We start from the raw sequence: 21,288 nt of genomic DNA, 5'->3' as shown, positions 1-21,288 counted from the left end.
CCCGTTCCCATGGTCCGATCATGCTGGATCGCGAACTCGTTTGAATAAACGTACGTTTACACGTTTGTACCAAATTTCATCGAAATCGGATCATTTTTGCTCGAGTTATCGTGCTGACGGACACATATATATATATATATATAAATATATAAATATATATATATATATGAATTTGAACGGATGGTGTTTTTGGCCTCTAGGGACCTCAAAACGAAAAAAAAAATCGGTCCCGCGTCCAGGTCTTACCATGAGTACTACGGTAATAGCTTATTCCCTATATGGGAAATTCGCTAAAAGTATACAACGATCTGTAATTAACTATTAAAAGAATACACAATATTAATAGGGTATTGGACTACTTTGACTAATCTACTAGGTTTGAGACCTAACTTTTAGGTTATAGCAAAGGCTCCTTACGGTTTGATGCTTTTTCACAGTTTTATTAACCGATAAACACCGTAATTAATTATGTTATTAACACCTTGAATAAAATGCCACATTCTTCATTCAGGAAGAACGTTAAATTATCAGTCACGTACATTACGGGCGTCTATTGACTATCGCGCAGTAGTTGGTAGCCATGTCACGCACGTGCTCTGGTCCAAGGCGTGTTCGTGCGTGTAAACGCGTGTTGGGACGTGTCAGGCTCACACGTGATGTCCGCTACGTCTAGCCAATGTTGCCAACCTTCCCGCACTCCCACCGTTAGCTGGGCCCATTCCCACAATGGTCAGTTACTAGAAAACCGTTACTATAAACTTTAAAACTCATTTAGAAGTTATCTGATGGATTTACCACTTTATTGCTTACACTTTTGCTCTTTTAAATAAAACAAGGAGACCTGTGTGAAAATTGCACATTTAAATAGGGCTCTAAAAGTGTTTTCTAAAGCACAACGAATAATGCAATTCACCTCTGCAATTAAAATAAGAAGTGGTTTGGATGAATATGTTTGTTGTGATACTTAAGGATATAAGACAATTTAACGACTTAGATTGGAGTAATCCGGTAGTCAAAGAGAATTAGAAATCTTTTGACAAACTCTTTTCTAAATCGAGGAGAATAAATTACGTCAATAAATTTATTAATTACGTCTCAATGTATTTGATGTTTGAGGTTGTTAAAGTTTCTCGCAGGTATCGCAGCCACACGTCCGCTAGATGAGGTTTTGCGGCTTCACCAAGAGGTGATGTTTCGTAATGACCTGCGGAAATTGATGCGACTACGTGACGAGCAAGCGAAGTTCCTCTAGGTGTAGATGTTGCACAACCCTGACTTTTGCTTGGCTGTGGTCTCTCTAGATGTTATCCATACATAGGCTAACTTTGGTTATAGATGCTGGGTTCTATCCTGTAGAAGATCTTGCACAACCCTGACTTTTGCTTGGCTGTAGTCTCTCTAGATGTTATCCATACATAGGCTAACTTTGATTATAGATACTGGGTTAGACATCCTGTAGAAGATCTTGCACAACCCTGACTTTTGCTTGGATGTAGTCTCTCTAGGTGTTATTCTATACATAACTTTGACTATAGATGCTGGGTTACATCCTGTAGATCTTGCAAAACCCTGACTTTTGCTTGGCTGTAGTCTCTCTAGATGTGTTATCCATACATAACTTTGATAATAGATACTGGGTTGGACATCCTGTACAAGATCTTGCACAACCCTGTCTTTTGCTTGACTGTATTCTCACTAGATGTAATTCCATTCATGACTTTGATTATAGATACTGGGTTAGACATAATGTAGAAGATCTTGCAAAACCCTGTATTTTGCTTGACTGGAGTCTCTTTAGATGTTATTCTATACATATCACCACTGACTTAAAACTCTGTACGTCTAGACCAATAATTTTAGTATGTTTTCCATCAAAAGGGAATTTACCTGAATTGACCTCTTGTGGAGTGGGGTGCAATTGAAGATTTCGTCTCATTTTAATTTCGCAATACCCTTTATATGGAGTCCAATAGGTATGCAAGCAAGAGGTCAGAAAGAGAACCTCCCGTCCCCCATCCGTTTCCCCATCCGTTTTCCCCATCTTCGAGCCACGCTATTGGCATTGCTAGGAAGACTTCGGCAGTGAACTTCGAAGGACAAGAGAGAATATAGTTCATTCTTTGAACTAAAGTTTTAAATAGATCTTCGTAATCCAGGATAATCAAACCGTGGTTCCATCTGTGTATGATCATGGGGACCACTCTATTAAAAAGGACATCATCGTGGCTAAGATTTTCATCGGAATAACCGTAATGTGATGCAATTGCCGTACTAAGGTGTACGCTCTAAATCACAACATATTTTCATTAAATACATTGTAATAATGACAAAATATACAATATAGTTAGTTGATACTTGTAGAAGGTTGAGTTTGGTTCGTTTAGCTTGTTCTAGCAATGGTGTCCACGAGCGTGTTGTGTTTTTCCAGGGATTGTGTTTCCATATATTGCTTTTTAGGTTTTGTAATTTATAAAGTTTAATCAATGTGGAGAACAATAACTTCAGGTAGGCAAGGGCTAGGAGTTTCCTTACCTCCCGAAACGTTGTAGTCAAAACACTTAGCGTAGGAAAAAATCCACGTACTAACATTAAAAAAATGCAAATAGTGTCCAGATAGGATGTCAGAATCTCGCTTTTCAACATTTGGTACCAATTACCTTATAAGCATGATTAATATATGTTCCTCCTCCTCGCTATGTTGAATTAGAGTCTGGTGTTGAAATTACTCCTATAACGGTCACCTCTGCCCCACTCCTTCTCAACTCTTGTCCTCCCCTACCTCCCAATTATCCACTTCCACCAGGTCCACCTGTCCATGACCGAGGCGAGAATGAGACAAAGCCAAGTGTTAATTCTCGTCTCTGTATTGCATTGCAACATTGCCGTCGGACAGCAACTTTCTATTTCTTCATACCTATGATAGAATAGTGTGCGTTTTATATAAGGAGTAATCGAGCACACATAGGAAGTTAGTTTTTTATGCAACTGCCTCTTCTTGTAGTTTTTCTTTCCTAGCCTATCGTTCTAACATCTATCTCAAATGTTGTTAAATTCAAGCTTAAGGATTATAACAAGTAAAAGCAAGTGAATTCATACATCCTGGAAGAAGAGTATGCGAAGACCATGAGTGAAAACTAATTTCAAGTCATCATGTCAAGTCTAGACCGAACTTCCCACCAAGGACGCGATCAGCTGCATATTCAGTGTTTACGTGTCATGTTTCTACTTTTTATGTCACATGTGTGTTTCAGATGCACTTTTCCCTATTTGAAAGGTACGGTCTACGCAGAAGACTACTCAAAAATCTTCTGGACCAGCCTGAGGACACTGAACTAGATCGAAATACAACTGGAATTAGCACTGACAAGATAACTCTGCTATAAAATCGAGACGCTGTAATTTTGTTAGGTTGGTACCAGCTTAAGGAATCAGCTCATTGGGCCATATCTTTATGCATATACAATCTCACAATCCCTTGGTCAAAATATACTAGTGCAATATAATTAATTTCAGAGTACAAATAGTGGCCAATGACTCGTAATTGTCTCATTCAGAGCTCCCTTCAGTTCCATCTATAGCTAAGTGCCTGAAAATTGCAAGAATTTGGAGCCGAAAGTGGTTGCTTAATGTCATTTTCGACTTACCTAGCAGGCAATTACACCATTATCAACATGGGAATCGTATTTACTTCAAGCCATAGTCAAAGGTTCGTCAAAAATAATGTTGGCACAAGCACAATTCCCTACACTATTAAAACTAATAGTCAATGCTACAAGTTAAACAACCAATTGCCTACAAGCCCTGCGATTGGTGCAGGAGAGATGCAGCTGTTATGATAACCGCAGATGTCACGCAGAGTTGCGTCATTTTCCCGGTTTGTAGGTCAGCAGTCGACGATGTCACGGTCCTTGGAGACCGTCATTTTCCCATCTCTCCAGTACTCGTACTACCGGCGATTACGTTCTTTTACATCCACTGGAGCACTACCAGTTATTTCCATTTGACAAGCGGTAAATTGCAGTACCAGTTTCACGGGAATGGGGCCAAATAGTCATCTTGTTGAAGAAACAGCTTACTGAAGTGGCAGAGTAGAGTGTGGCTGGCTTATTTACCTCTGTTTATTATCTTGTTGCTGTAAATACAACAATTTGGTACATTTAGAGCAGTCAAACGACCTAACCTTTTTGCAAAACATACATGAGATGTGGTTCCGAATTTTCAGTAATCCTGCCAAAGCATTAAGCATATCTGTAGTGATTAGTAAGGATAGTTTACCTCCATTGAGTTTCAAAATGGGTATATTTCAATTTTCATTTATTAAACTTTCAAAGTATCATCTTCTAAAGAGTTTTTCTATGAAGAAATTTTTTAAAATATTGTCTTGTGATTTCATCGTCTTTCGGTCATTTGAACGAGACAACGACTCAATCAAACGCTTGTTGCTATTAGATTGAAATGAAAGAAGGTTGAGTGTATATTTTGTTTTATATTAGTTGTGCGTGGCAGGTAAAATATTTTAACGAAAACTTCTTTAAGTCTTCAAGATACACTAATCTTTTATCCCTTAAGGTTTCTACTTATCTGGAGTTAATTTCAAACAATATTTTCTGGACGTGATCGAGACACTTCTAATTGTAAAGAAGGATCCCCTCCTCGCCGTGGAGCGAACTGATTGTATTTAAGATGGATATGTTGCTTATGTTTGTCCAGTGGAAGTAAAGAATGCACCTATGTATTCAAGTATAATAGCGTCATGTTTCATACATTATTTCTATATCCAGTCCGAGCTTGTTAGATGGGCTACTTGCAAAACATTCATTAGTTCATCCACCCTGACGCACGCTATCGTTCTACACTTTCTGTTTCTCATATCTCTCTTGTGAGGGCAGTTATTAAATTTGTGACGCACTAGAAACCTAGTTATTATGTATGCAGTAATGGTTACAAGCTAATGTAATTAAAATATATATTAATGTCTACCTTCACTCGAAAACTTAAAAAAACTCAATAACATAATACTTATGAATATTGTGTTATCAATTATGTCTTTGGGAAAGTTTCAATGGTCTTAAGAAAATTTCTACGCTAAGTATCCTAATGGATAGGTTTCCTATACATTCCAAGAATTTTTACGGTGACATAACTAAACAATATGTAGGCCATATCTACTTAGTAAACGGATAAATTTTGCTTACATTTCCCTACTCAACATTTATTTCGGTACTGGATTTTAAGCAAAGTAAATGTGGATCGGACTGTAGTGTAATCCTACCTAATGACGGAAACAATGTAGCATTTACAGCGATGGCACGGGGGATATAACGGCGTGAGCCACAGCCAGACGAGGTGAAAGCCGGCACAGAACGTGCAAAACCCGATTCTGCAGAACAACCGAATACTGACTTTCAACTCGAGGCACTCTTGGGGCTTCTCAAAACAGAAAAGATTGTAGCCTCGTTAAACATTAAAAAAGAACTTGATTAACCTTCCAAAGGCAGACAAAAGAGAAGAAATCTTGAACAGAGTTTAGTTTGAGTAATTAAAGTAAGTAATTGAGTAACGGTTGGTTTGAGTATTGCCAAGATACATATTATTACGTATTTTTTGGTTTACAACATTTGAATAGTTGTTATTATCTCAATCATTTTCTAGTAAAGATTAAGTCTTTAACACAAAGTTACATTAAATTCTTAGAAAAGAGAGTTGTCAAATATAAGGAAATTTCTCAAAGCCTAGTTGGTGGTTTTGTTATCTAGTTAGGCCTATGTGTTTAAAAGTTTAAGAGTGGGCTCCAAACCACCAATGCCTACCATGAAATCACTTATAATATCATTTGACTATTGGCAGGATTTGAGCCCGGGAGACCAAAGCAGAAGCCTCAAACTATTCACTAGACAAGCTGCACTTCCCTTATAGTCTATGATTTCCTCTAAGACAGTAAAAGGTTTTGTTGGTTCGAAATCTATTTACCAAGTGAATTTTTTTTTAATTTCTAAAAAAAAATGGTTAAAAACAAATTAAGTTCAAACTAAGTTAATTAAAACAAAACAACTTGCACACTCAGGCAATATATTGTAATGCTATTTTAGTGTTTATTAGTATGTAAAATGTATTACATTTTTGAGGCACTGGAGTGGCTAGGTTATGTTAGCTGGCTAGGTGAAAATCAATCAGCCTACAGTATTAACGATCTGACAATTACAGTTAATGTTAAAAATATCAAATGAATGCCTAGTTGTTTAGCCTATTTTGCATTTGTAATACTAAATAAGTAATAAATAAGTAAATTGTATTCCATCCTTTTAATTCGTATACCACAACAACTACTACCCTACCTGTTTTATACCGCAATTATCAGGAGACTACAACGCACGGTAAAACTGAAGGCGCACTTCGGAAATCTTTCTAGTCTTCACTGTTCTTTTTTTAATCGATACGGGTGTTGTCAAAGTGTTTAGCATATTTGTAATTTCATTCAGAAAATTAATTGAGATTTTAATCTAAAAATGGATTATCATTTGGGTAGCTAAGTAGATGTAGGTTAGATGAAGGTTGTCGATTAGATCTTCATAAAAATCATTATCCTCTTGACAGTTAAACTGGACCCGACTGTCCTTGATCAGTGAGCTTTTACTCAAATATCCTGGCTGAAGGAACAGCTGATCATAGTCAGTAACAAAGCTCACAAGGCATATCCTGCATTCCAATTCATATTAGTTTAACATCATGATTATAAGGTCTTGCTGCTCTAGTTTCAGGTGTTGATTTATGCCAATTTATTCTCAAAAATAATGATGAAATGTTTCGATACAGTAAAAATACACCTGTCCGACTGTATTCCAAAGACATCAATCAGAGTCAAGTTTCAACCGGTTTTGAGCCTTTTGAAACCCAAAACTTGAAGGTTTTTGTGACGAGATCGAAGCAAATGTCTAAGTGGTTTTCACACCATTACATTATTGAGTGATAAAACCTTTTGACAATTATTTTGGTGCTTGTCAAATGTGTTATTATTTTACTGGTGCAATAAGGCATGTCTTAAGACCATAAATGAAAGATAGTTTGAACAGATGGGTAGGAAATACAACAACTTTATCCTCATCGACTTATACCAATAAGAATACAAACCACGAGCGTTTTGAAATAGAACACCTAATATAGTCTACCTGACAAAGAAGATATGTTTGTAAATTCTAAATGGAGACTACCTGAAAGGTAAATGTTGTACAGTTTTTGTTCAGTTCGAGGAACTAAAGACAATAACAACCCTGAGTCTGAGAGGCGAAAGGCGTCGGAAAGGTGAAGGCTAGACGTCAAGGAACTTCACAAGTTGCCTGATGATTTGTGATCTCATTGTTGTACTGTTATGTGAAGAATTTGGAACACAAATAACTTCTGTAATCGTTATTGTATTCATTTGCATTGATAGTTTCAAAGATGTTACAATTTTCTGTTAGATGAACATTGAATAAGACACCTACATCAGAACAAGTAGGATGTATACTAATACTCTCCGACAAATGTTTATGTTGAATTTTACGATCTGAATCTGACTAATAAACCAGAATTGGGTACTGTGTCTACATAAAAGGTCATGAAGAAGAACTTACTATAGATTTATTCATGGAAATAATTTGGCAAGGATTTTTCTTGCCCTATTTATAGTTACTTCTACAGTAGATGAATTATTCTACCTACTTCTTTTGTGATAATTGAAAGCCAAGCTGTCTTAAAACTGCAACGTCGATGAGTAAGTGCGTTGATATTGGAGTTTATACAGGATATTATCATGGTTAATATTGGAAAAGGCAAAGTCTAAAATATTTTTAGCTGCACAGCTTGTCTCACAAGCTTTTCTTTATTGAATGGCTTTAGTTTTGACATGAGAATGTCTACTTCTCAACAGTAGCCTATAAGTAAAATGTACTGTATAAAAAACAAATTTGACCTACAGATAGCAATATTAGATAACCCATATTTTGACCGGGACTTTTTAACCAAACCAATTAAAACTCCCGCCCCTTTACTTTAAAGCCTGTCATCGGTAGAATGACTCAACTCAAGACGAGACTTATATTTTAGAGACCAAAATACAATGACTAGTCTAATGTTCATTTAAACACGTAGGTGACGTGGTGTTCTCCACCACTGGGACCAACACCCTCCTTTGTATCGACGGGGTTGTCGTCAAGGAGGGTGAGTATTGAGCGTATCGCCCCAGAAAGGAATGCGAGGTCGGCTTACCTGTTAGGTTCTATCCAACACACATAGCACAACACACACGACACACGGGCACTCCTTGTAGACTGGCACTGGCACTGGAGAGGAGAGTGGAGACTGCCCTTCCTCCGCGGAATACCTGTCTGACGACTTCGGCGGTCTAGAGACTCCAGGCAACTTGTGAGGTACGGCCCCGCGTCTCTACGACTGTTATTGTTATCCAGGCAAGCATATTTCTTGAAAACCTTTTTTCTCAGCTCATGTGAATCGCAGAGAAAGTTTACGCATACTGTTAGAAAGGTGTTTTCCAGTAGATGTGCAGAATTCCTTTATAAATTAAAATAGGATCAAAAATAAGCACAACAAATGAATTTAGATTTCAAAACTTAACATAGGCCTGGTTGCCATGCTGGTGAAGAAATAACAACGAAATATAAACAGAAAATATCAAAACAAATGGAATAAATTCCAATCACATGTTTTATTTACAGTGTAGGGTGAAAATAGAGAAGTTTGTACGTTACATATTTTTGGTCTAGCTTTTGACCACTGGACGACCTCTAGTCAACTTTATAATGTACAGTGTTATAAAATTTAATAATCCGTATTGGTGCAATACAATACTATTATTGTACAAAAGTACAGTTTACTATAATGTGAATATGTGTTGTTATCGTCAACATAATTGGGGTTTTGTAGTAGTTAGAATATGCTTTATGAAAATTTTTATCTATCAAAACTTAACCAGATTTTATTTGGTTATATGACATTTCTTTTGTTATATATTGGAAAATTTTATTGATCAAATATATCAAGTATTTGGTCAAATTCAAAGTGATATGTTGATGGAACTCGATCCAATACTGAGTAAGAAATTGATTAAGATCAAAACGTATGTCCATCCCTTTCACAGAATTGTACCTCAAATTATATTTTATATATTATAACAAACGTGCATTGGCCACCAAAATCAGAATGCTCTATGTTTAATATTAATGTAGAAAAAACGTGAGTAACGGGAGTGTCTATTGTCTTATTTATTGTACATTGGATATTGAAAGGGGCCATTGAATATATACCCTATATATAGGGTATATATTCAATGAAGGGGCATTGACTATTGATAACTGATACGTTTCATATAAACACGATCCTTCATTTGACCTCTCCCAAATTTCATGTAACCTACTATCTACGTTGAATTTTCCTCTTATATATCTGAGGGATAACTCGTCGTGGTCTTTTAATCAGAGATCCAGAGACTCAACCGAGTATTTATCTAGTGGTAGCTACATCAATAGCTAGATTATTTATAGCTATCAGGGTAATTTGGTCCTGTCCTAGGTAATAAGTTTTCAAAAATTTAAAAGAAATCCCACACAAAGGAACCTAAAAACTTAATCTTAACGCAAATACTTAATCCTAAAAGAAAACGATATTTTGTTGAGCAGAGCGAAGCGAAGCTCCTTAAGATCGATTTTAATGCAAACTTTCAAATCATCATGCAATAAGGGCAACATATTTCAGCCAAACTTACCAAGGGTGATCATACAAATGGTGGGAAGGTTTTTGAAGGCTTGATTCTGCCTGGAACATTTATTTATTCTAAATTACATTAATTGATCATATACAAAATACTTAAACCCAAATCCCAAGCTTGTATCCTATTGAAAATCATGGGTAAATGGGTAAAACCCATTTATGCATGCAATAGGGAATATCAATTAATTTTGTGTATCGTCAATACAATCTATTATTTTTCTAGTCGTACAATCGCCTAGTGCTCTGCGCCGATAGACCGTCGTATAACTGTGCAGCCTCTCTCCTCTCACAAGTCCCAGTTCAGTTCTGCACCAGTCCCATATGTAGGCCAGTACCTGTATCAGTCCCACAGGTTCATTCATACCCCACCGTGTGACCAAGATGTGGGAATATCTAGCTGTCATAATCTACAATCTTTATTTTCCACGCTCCAAGTGCAATCGTCACATTATGTTAGTGGTGCAAAAGCGTTTGCTTTCTTGTTGTGTGTGGAATAGGTTTGACGTTTCATTAATATGATGGAATGTATTTCCCATTCACTTAGAACATTTTTGTGGATTTAGTTGATGTTTAGGTGATGGTTAATTTAAACGAAATGAAGTGCCTACAACAAATACTGTAGTCGTAGTTGCCAACGAGAAAACTTAGACTACTAAACGTTCCAAATATAAGCAATCTGAAGATTACATTCTCAAACAAAGTGACAGAGAATTGATGACATTACAAGGATTCGAAGTCGATAAACAATATAAACATACAATATAACAATATAAGTAGTTTTTTTCAGAGTCAGAGGAATGTTTTCTGCGTAGCCTAAGGATGTTTCACACTCATTAATTTGTTCGTAATGATTTAAACAAACCACATTTTGCTATGAAAGTGTATCAAGGCAATAGACGGGGTACTTAGAAATATTTAATTTCTTAGCTTAAAGCCCTTAAGTAAAGTTATGTCTACATAATTATTAGCTTGAATTTGATTTTTGTCTAAAAATTTATATACTCACCAATTCAAGGTGCTGTACCTGAAAATAGGCTTGTTCAATATTTAGCACATAGTGACAGGCTTGTTACGGTTTCATGACTTGCCAAATATTTATAAATGCTACTTACATTGCAACACTTTTGCATTTAACCAAACCCCCCCAATGACGTCTCACAATTCCACAAAGCCTACTTAACATGCAAAACTAAAGACTCAAATTAACAAATGAAAGCGGCGAGTCCCCCAGTCCATCAATGTCTCTTTACCGCCCGATCTTTATCGTATAATCCCGGCAATTACGTGCGGACGGTGACTAAGCCAGTAATCTGATCGATGGCAGGTGCTTTGTTGGTTTAAGGGAGGGGTTCTGCCCTTACCCCCCCCCCTCTACTGTACACAGCCACTGGACCAAAACAACCGGGCCAAACACTTCAACGGCCCACATGTTACGGCAAACTGCGGGTCTGGGGGGAGAGATGACTTGGTCAACTGTAGACCTATAGTGATACTGTCAACAATTTGGAAAAGTTTGAAGAATACAACATTTTTGATGGCGTTGTAGGAGACCAAGTAACAAGTTACTACAAACTGCAATAGTCTGGCTGTAAGATAGACTTGACTTTAGTTGGCCTGAAGAGTGGGGATGACTTACAACTGTTAATCGATGTTTTGAAAATGCTTATTGCACCACTGTTGCTAAAGTTGATGCGTAGGAGAAAAGTCGTCAAATTTTATATCACGCAGAGCCATAAGACCATAAATAATTATTAAGCGGTTTCTAGTTAAGGGTATTTTAAATCAAATTTCACCACGATGGCATCCTACCACACAATTTCTTCCAAAACCACATATAATTCAGTTTTAATAACTAAATAATATGCAGCACATTTGTTATCCAAAGTTATTCTAAAAGACATGGCACATGTTAAAATCCCTTGCAGTTTTGTCTGTTGCAGCACATTTCAGAAACTCTTCTAGGCATTTACTGATTGAAATAGAGCGTGAAAACCCATTATGTGCATGTTTATTAGTGATGAAATATACTCAATATATTGACTCAATATATCTGTCCATAGTGTACCATTGCTTAATTCTTATAGACAGTTCACAGTGTAATGCAATATTAGAATAAATTAAACAATGTACCTTTGTTAAAAATGTGTTTACAATTAATTGTTTAATGTACTTATATTGGTTACTCATTAATTAATATGATTGACGCCTAATGATACACTCTTTCTTCAAAATCATAAGACATTAACTGCATAGTGATTAAGTGAAAAAAATATATATAGTAGGAAATTTGTATCTTAAAACTGTTCTAAATTTCTCCTCTTCAACATCCCCTAAACCTTGTTATCAATAGAAGATGATACCCGAATTTACAGAATACTCTTTATATGTTGGGTGTGTTGCCATGTGGTTAGCGTCTCGGACTTCGGTGGCGAAGGAACGGGTTTAATCCCCGGCACATCCACAAAACATTTAATGAGTTTGGACCGCTTTTCCTTAAAATCGTTTGACTTCAACTCCATTAAAAAATGTTACTTTATTGTAGACACGAGCAAAAAAAAAAAAAACACTAGTAGCCTATTTCCTTGACATAAAATTTCAAATGCCCAGGCTGAAAGATAAGCTACGGTGTTTAGAAGCACGATAGAAACTACACGGACAAACGGTGATTGGTTTCAGGTCGTAGGTTGTGCGATGTAGCGTGAAAACGGCGCCGTAAACGGTAAACGGCACCGGGCTGATTTACTTCAAGCTAACCCTTCCATCTGTCACTACAATGGCAATCTTGCACGCCCGATCGGCCGGAAAATAGCGATATCGGCGTCACGGCTAGATTCCGATTTATGTCTCCAAAAGGGTAAAAAGGCGTTGTGTGTTTTACTATTGAAAACAGAATTGTAATATTTTGTTTCGCTCCGAACATCTGTTTGGGGATAAAATTAACGGTCGATAAAAATGTCAATGTTTATTGGTTTTGTAAACAAGTCGGAACTGTAAAAGATCGATACATGGGATTTTTAGATCGGATTGAATTGATGTATTTTGGTATACATATTTTGGTATTGGTGAGAATGTGTATAGCAAACATCAAATGGTGGATAAGAATATCTTGGATATTGTAGGTGGGGTGTGCGTTTACTTTATTCTTCGGTAGTAATATAACTTTTGAAGGTTAAGTAAAAGATTAAAAAAACACATCTTCTATTTGCTCATAATAGTTTTTGAATTTGTAAAACAAAAAAAATCAAATAATAACAAAACATGTACTTCTTGTACATTGGACAGGAATAGCCTTTAACATTTCCACAAGCTGAGCATAAAAATGATAAATTCAAAGACATTGTTTTAAAATCTACGCCACTACTACTACTACTACTCACTTGATTTATACAGACATATTTATGTCAGCCTTCTTATATAAACCCGTACATTATCGTTTCCCGCTTTTGGCGCTTTCTGATTCGGTTTTCTGGTTCTGGTATTGTTTTTCTCACATAATTATCCAACTGAGCGTTATATAACACTTCCTAGCTTCTCTGACACTTTCACGTTCGTAACCGACTCCGTGACGACGCAGGGGACGTGAACATAATTGTGATTTTAATGAAAATTATTGGCGATTTAAAATGTCAAGCAGGTATTTTGATGGGGGTACTTTTTACGGTTCCTTTGAAAATATGTTAGTTACATTTTTAATTTTTTCTTCGCCATTGACTGATTGACTCAATATTTGAGATGAATTGATTAGTTTGAATTTAATAAAAAATATAATCATTTTTAGTCGCCACTTGCCCACTTAATTAATATTAGGTAAACATTGTTTTGACCTAAGTTTCTATTTTACTTTCACCCCTATACATAAAAAAAAGAAAGTAAGAAAGTCCCCTATAAAGAAAGTATTGTTTTCGTCAACATTTTCAAGTTTAGAAGTTATTGGTCTCCCTAAACCCCAAAAAAGTAGTTTGTGTGTGTAGAGAGCAACGGACTACACCTGTATTCTGATTTTGACGGAGGTCGGTATGAAACTAATCTATGGCCTTGAGTCATTTTTCAATTTTTTTTTATAAACTTTGTATTTGTAATGGTTATTTTCTCCATAGAATAACGGAACGTCTGATATATAAAAAATACGGCTCGATTGATTTAGGTAAAAAAAGTATGATCCATTATTCCAAACAAAATAGGACAAACCACAATCCTGTAAAAAGTACGGCTGAAAAGTTAGCGCAATCTTGTGATTTCTCCCATAAAATATCGTAACTACTACCACCCACTATGAGAATTGTTGACAAGCTAATAGAAGATGCGTCAGTTTGCTGATACAGTTTATTTGGAATTTTCTCCATAACCATTAAGCGTACAATGCTTCAATGCATAAATAATCAATGTATTAATTATTTTATAATCTCTACCTCCATTTACCCATTCCCCCCAAAAAATATAATCAAACTGTGCACCACCAATATCAAATAAATATTGATCCTGCCTCTAAGGGCATTCCATACGTCATAATGAAATGGGCAAGTAAAATATATTAGCATCCCAGTAGAAATGGGGGATTTAAAATTTAAACCCCCTTGCTTGACACGACCATGAATAATAAAGTAGAGAAGTGAGCGGGCTACTCCTGTTATGGTGGTTTTGGGGGAGGGGGCGCCCCCCGGCGACTCGGGGCCAGATTATACAGGGGGAGCCTCGGGCACTTGGGGAGTCTTTTAATTTGCGCTCTTTGTTTATGGCATCGACGGGGAAGGGATAATCGAATGTTCTTGATCGATAGTCACACTAGTTATATAGTGTATAACCAGTATGAAATTAGTAGGTACATGCCATAGGACACACTGGCCTGCACTGTAAAGAAGATGAACTAAGAGCATGACTCCTAATTTTGGTAAATTTGTTGGAATACTGCGTTAAAAAGGGTCAATCTGGTAGAAAACTATGTAGGACAAATTAAAAAACGAAATGTGAATTTAAGCTGTTTCGTTAGCCCCCAATTTTCTTTGTAATGAGTAAATCAAAGGTTATTTGTGTTTTGTGTAATGTACTGCTCAAACATTATTTTAAATAATTTCTTAATGGAATCAGCAAAATAAAGGGTGTCCCAGTAAGAACGCCGGATTTGAGGAGCGTCTTATCCTTATCTGTATTTCAATAGGAATTCTCAATTTATCAGCGATGTTCTCTGTATTAGGTCCCATTTTTAGTCATGAATCGCTACACGACGGAACAACGCGCGGTCATAGTTTAAGTGCACTACAAGCACGGAAGATGCGCGTTATTTACGGCCGGGACAATGCACCAAATGATCCATCTGTCCGAAGATTGATTAATAGGTTCGAATAAATTGGCTCAGTACTATTTTGGGGATATTTAAAGTCGCTTGTTTTCGCCAATAACCCTCAAACAATCCAAGACTTGAAGAAGGAAATGATTCGTGCCATTTATGGAATTCAACAGGAAGTGTGTGAAAAAGTGAATAAAAACTTTGTCAAGAGATGTCGAGCTTGTCAGTATTCAGCAGGTTGGCACTTACAAGACATAATACTCAACTATTAATCGGAGATACTATGCTTTAAGATTCATGTTTCATATTGTAAATTTAGCGAGAAAATATATGGTTAGTTAACATTTCAAATCCGGCGTTCTTATTGGGACACCCTTTATATAATTGTTTTAACCAAATCAGCCTACATAAGTGCTGACACATACACACGTTTGAAAAAAAATATTGGATGTCTATTATCTTATGTAGCCTACATTTCTAAATTGGGAATAATCAAATAACTCGTGCGCCACTCAGGAAAATTATATGGCCAATTTTCCGTCAACTACTTATTATAATGGGGTTCAGTGCTGTTTACAGTGTTGACGTTTTGATATACTAAAACTTTGCCAAACCCCAGCACATAAATTACTGTGGTAGAAAGTCAAGAGAGACTTATTGACTTGGAGACCTTGATTCTAAGTTCATTTGAATACTTAACCATTTACCACAAAATTATCATAAAAATATAAACATAGTGATCAGACCACGTACTAAACAAATCTAGTATGAACGGTAATCACTCAAAATCCATATCCCCGCAATATTTCACCCTAGTTTAAATTAAATTAACGAAGAAAACACGACTCAATGCGTCATTGAGTACAGTGCATCAAAACTGCTCTTGAAACGTAATCACAGGGGCATTGTTGTGAAGGCAAAATCAACGAGGCATTGAGCACAAACGGGCAGCTGCACTAGCGCTCCCCCGCGCTGTGGCAGTGATCGGAACTGACGGAGCGTTTCCCCCCTCCAGCTAGTACGATTCGTATTATCAGCTGGTAGGTTAGGAGGGAGGCACTCAAGAAATGCACGGGTTGCTGACTCCAAATAGCGGTCCTTTAATGGATACTTTGATATGAGGACCTCTTATCATCAAAGTTGCCCGCCCGGATGACCGAGTTCTGATAGGAGAAGTAGGACAGTGATGTAGTACCACCCAGGGATTTAAGGGTGGCTCGGGTAATATAATGGTGATGAGTAATTGCTTTCATGACAGACAATATCAATTTTTACCCTGGTCGAAAAAGATTAATTAATTTTATGAATTTAATTTTTTCAACTTGTGTTTTGATATTTCAAAGAGGGGGTTGATTTTAAAACTAATACGGTTAAATTCTATAACAAATATAAATAAACTTTATTTTACCTGATTGATTTCTCCCTCTATTAAAGACTAGCTGAACCCGGCAGACGTTGTCTTGCCTTTGACTATTTATAATCCCGCGGGCTTTGCCCCGTTTAACTTCTTAATTTTCAAGATAATCTCGTTCGCATGGCTCAATCACGTCCTGGTTGAAGTTCGTTCGCTACGCTCACTCACCTTTAGGTTGGAGCTCGTTCGCTGCGCTCACTTGCCTTCAGGTTAGCTCGTTCGCTACGCTCATTGCCTTCAGGGTAGCTCGTTCGCTACGCTAACTCGCCTCCAGGTTGAAGTTCGTTCGCTACGCTCACTCACCTTTTGGTTGCAAATTAGCTGTTGTCATAAATGTAAAAGAAATAATAGTGCTGCACCCTGTTGGTAATCCTTGTAACTTTAATGCTATTGAACATCATAGAACTGAACCAACTTGTTTAATTGAAACAGCTGTTAAGATTCATTAATTCCATTTCTCATAAGGTTAACATGGGAAACTCCAGAGCCACTGGGGCGGAGCCGATTGGACGGATCACGAAATTGATGGTGTATAAACCTATTCCATGACATTCTACACGTATGTACCAAGTTTCGTGGCAATCGGTTCAGCGGTGTCTGAGTTTATCACTGCCAAACAAACAAACAAATATATTTACAAACATCCTCTTTTATACTTATAGATTCATTGGTAGGTAATTCTTATGAATTTCTCATGTTTATCATCCTCACGTATGAAGACAACGTCCTGAAGACAAGTACCTATAAGGTTAAAATTCCGCCCGGTTAATGTAGATTGTTCATGTCCGGTGATTTGTTATTCGCCGTTTATTTATTGTCATTCAACTTCAACTCCAATTAGTTTTAAAATAATTTAATCTACGACCTGGGTGTGAACAATTGCTCGTCATTTGAAGGAAAATGACTCAAGAGTAATGCAAGAATTATAAATTCTACCTTAAAAGAAGAGGTACACATTTAGTCGTCACCAGCTAACTTAAACATCGCCAACATCAAACACACTTCAAAATAGTGAAGGCTTTTTGGTATTTTGATTCATAGTACTTATAGCATAGATTTTTTACAATTGTCAGTTCGTAAACGTACTTAGTTGATCAACGGTGGAACAAAACTTGTGAGCCGATCATAGGTAGCGATGATCAATGTTGTTCCCCAAAATTTTATTTATTCATGATTAATTCTGATTGTTAAATATATACAGGGATCTACATCATCTACGATAATCGCAATCATGGATCAGTCGTCGCTGGGTTTTCTGTGAGCTATGGTTCAAACTGAACTTAAATTAGCTACAGTATCAGTATCCATTTTATGTGAAATAATCGTATTTAATTATTCCTATTAGCTTATAATGCTTTATTATTTGACAAAAATAATGTTACAGTTTTCAACCAGGTTTCATCAGCTGAGCATAACGAAAAATTTGACCTCACTCCTTATTCTGTGCTAATGTTGATTGAGCGGAGCGAGCGAAGCGAGCGAAGCTCTTATACGTCGACTTTTATGCATTTCGTAATACGCAAACTCCTCCTAGACGGCTGAATCAATCGTTTTCAAATTTTGCATGGTGATAAAGACCATATCGGTGAGTGCCAACATCTATATGGCGTTAAAAAAGTCTCTCAGGAATCCGTAGAAAAATGAAACTGAAAATCACATTTTCTTAACATTAGTCTTATGGGTTGCTAGGTAACCATGTTGGCTGAATTAAATAACAAGTAAAAAGTAAACAAAAGATTTGAAGTTTTAGCATGTGTTCATAATAAGCCAACTACCCACAGTATACTAGGAAATTACAAATACAGTACAAAAGGAAAAACATCACTTGTTAATATTGAGCAAAGATTATACTTAAGATTACTCGATACATTGTAGTCAAGGGTAGCAGTGCGAAGTCTAGGATCTGTTTATGACGAATACATTAAGGTATCTGCAATCCTAAAATGCTATGGGAAGGGAAGGAAACAGGTCCGTGACGTAGGAAGTAGTGAAGGAAGTAGTAAAGGCAATCATAAAATGCTATGGGAATAGAGGGAAACAGGTCCGTGACGTAGGAAGTGATATGAAGGAAGTAGTGAATGCGAGCAGTCCGGAGTGTGGGGACTGTTTATGACGATAAGATTAGGGTATCTGCAATCCTAAAATGCTATGGGAAGGGAGGGAAACAGGTCCGCGACGTAGGAAGTGGTGAAGGAAGTAGTCAAGGCGAGCTGTCCGGAGTGTTGGAACTATTATGACGATTAGATAAGGGTATGGGCAATCAAAAATGCTATGGGAAAGGGAGGGAAACAGGCCCGTGACGTAGGAAGTGGTGAAGGAAGTAGTCAAAGCGAGCTGTCCGGAGTGTGGGAACTGTTTATGACGATAAGATAAGGGTATGGGCAATCCTAAAATGCTATGGGAAGGGAGGGAAAGAGGTCCGCGACGTAAGAAGTGGTGAAGGAAGTAGTCAAGGCGAGCTGTCAGGAGAGAGGGAACTGTTTATGGCGATTAGATAAGGGTATGGGCAATCCTAAAATGCTATGGGAAGGGAGGGAAACAGGTCCGTGACGTAAGAAGTGGTGAAGGAAGTAGTCAAGGCGAGCTGTCTGGAGCGTGGGAACTGTTTATGATGATTAGATTAAGGTATTTGCAATCCTAAAATGCTATGGAAAGGGAGAAAAATAGGTCCGCGACGTAGGAAGTGGTGAAGGAAGTAGTCTAGGCGAGTTGTCCGGAGTGTTGGAAATGTTTATGACAATTAGATTAAGGTATCAGCAAACCTAAAATGCTACGGGAAGGGAGGAAAACAGGTCCGCGACGTAGGAAGTGATGAAGGAAGTAGTCAAGGTGAGCTGTCCGGAGTGTGGGAACTGTTTATGACGATTAGATAAAGGTATTTGCAATCCTAAAATGCTATGGGAAGGGAGGAAAACAGGTCTGCGACGTAGGAAGTGGCGAAGGAAGTAGTGAAGACAAGCAGTCCGGAGTGTGGAAACTGTTTATGACTATTAGATTAAGGTATCTACAATCGTAAAATGCTATGGGAAGGGAGGAAAACAGGTCTGCAACGTAGGAAGTGGTAAAGGAAGTAGTAAAGGCAAGCAGTCCGGACTGTGGGGACTGTTTATGGCGGTTAGATTAAGGTATCTGCAATCCTAAAATGCTATGGGAATGGAGGAAAACAGGTCCGCGACGTAGGAAGTGGCAAAGGAAGTAGTAAAGGCGAGCTGTCCGGAGTGTGGAAACTGTTTATGACTATTAGATTAAGGTATCTACAATCTTAAAATGCTATGGGAAGGGAGGAAAACAGGTCTGCGACGTAGGAAGTGGCGAAGGAAGTAGTAAAGACAAGCAGTCCGGAGTGTGGGAACTGTTTATGACGGTTAGATTAAGGTATCTGCAATCCTAAAATGCTATTGGAAGGGAAGGAAACAGGTCCGCGACGTATGAAGTGGTGAATGAAGTAGTAAAGGTGAGCAGTCTGGAGTGTGGAAACTGTTTATGACGATTAGATTAAGGTATCTGCATTCCTAAAATTCTATGGGAAGGGAGGAAAACAGGTCCGCGACGTAGGAAGTGGTGAAGGAAGTAGTAAAGGTGAGCTGTCCGGAGTGTGGAAACTGTTTATGACTATTAGATTAAGGTATCTACAATCTTAAAATGCTATGGGAAGGGAGGAAAACAGGTCTGCGACGTAGGAAGTGGTAAAGGAAGTAGTAAAGACAAGCAGTCCGGACTGTGGGAACTGTTTATGACGGTTAGATTAAGGTATCTGCAATCCTAAAATGCTATTGGAAGGGAAGGAAACAGGTCCGCGACGTATGAAGTGGTGAATGAAGTAGTAAAGGTGAGCAGTCTGGAGTTTGGAAACCGTTTATGACGATTAGATTAAGGTATCTACAATCGTAAAATGCTATGGGAAGGGAGGAAAACGGGTACGTGACGTAGGAAGTGGTGAAGGAAGTAGGCGAGCAGTCTGGAGTGAGGAAACTGTTTATGACGATTAGATTAAGGTATATGCATTCCTAAAATTCAATGGGAAGGGAGGAAAGCAGGTCCACGACGTAGGAAGTGGTGAAGTATGTATGTAAAGGTGAGCTGTTCGGAGTATGGGATCTGTTTATGACCATTAGATTAAGGTATCTACACTCTTAAAATTCTATGAAAAGAGAGGGAAACAGGTCCGTGACATAAGAAGAGATGAAGTAATCAGTAAGGTGAGCAGTGTGGAGTGTGGGAACTGGAAACCGTTCGTAGCAGTTAGATTAATGCACCTGCAATGCTGAAATGCTTTGAGAAGGGACGGAAACATGTCCACGACATAGAAAATGGTGAAAGAAGTAGTAAAGGCTAGCAGTGCGGAGTGTGGACAATGTAACATAAACAAATGACGTAACTAGCCAAGGCCCCCCTATAAAAACAGGCCATGCTGCAGCACGGACAGCTTAACAATACAGTGGCGGATAGTTGTACTAAAATCTTACCATTAAAATCTGACAGCCAGCTTATTTGCCTAAAACTAAAACATATGGGATATGGTAATGAATTTTTTCAATGGATCCTGTAGCTTCTAGCCCGAATGAAACTAACATGTTTTGAAAGTTTTTGACAGTTCCATAAAAATAATAACACGAACATGATTACTATGGGGATAGTGATGTCATTTGTTTATGTTTATGATCCACAACGTTTATATTCTAATGTTCGTCTAAAAACCATATGCTAACACTAACAGTTAAGTGGGGTTTCAATACAACGAAACCACGTGTTTTAATAGTGACGTCATTTGTTTATCTTTATGATCCACACCATTATTGTATTAATGTAGGTACGTGTGAAAACCATA

General features: G+C 37.5%; 1 protein-coding gene across 1 annotated transcript in view; it reads right to left on the bottom strand.

Annotated features, from left to right (window-relative positions):
• The window catches only part of LOC128985417 (protein dachsous), a 34,811-nt gene extending 26,493 nt beyond the window's left edge, over positions 1-8,318 (bottom strand). Inside the window, exon 1 of the mRNA XM_054404895.1 lies at positions 8,245-8,318. The gene's annotated coding sequence lies outside the window, so the exon portion shown is untranslated. The remainder of the gene's footprint in view (positions 1-8,244) is intronic.
• Between the last annotated feature and the right edge of the window lie 12,970 nt (positions 8,319-21,288).

The sequence above is a fragment of the Macrosteles quadrilineatus genome, unplaced genomic scaffold, assembly GCF_028750875.1.
Source record: "Macrosteles quadrilineatus isolate MER2022 unplaced genomic scaffold, UCM_ALF_1.0 Scaffold_2__2_contigs__length_208266976, whole genome shotgun sequence".
Classification (NCBI taxonomy): Eukaryota; Metazoa; Arthropoda; class Insecta; order Hemiptera; family Cicadellidae; genus Macrosteles; species Macrosteles quadrilineatus.
This window is presented reverse-complemented; position numbering and strand designations above follow the sequence as displayed.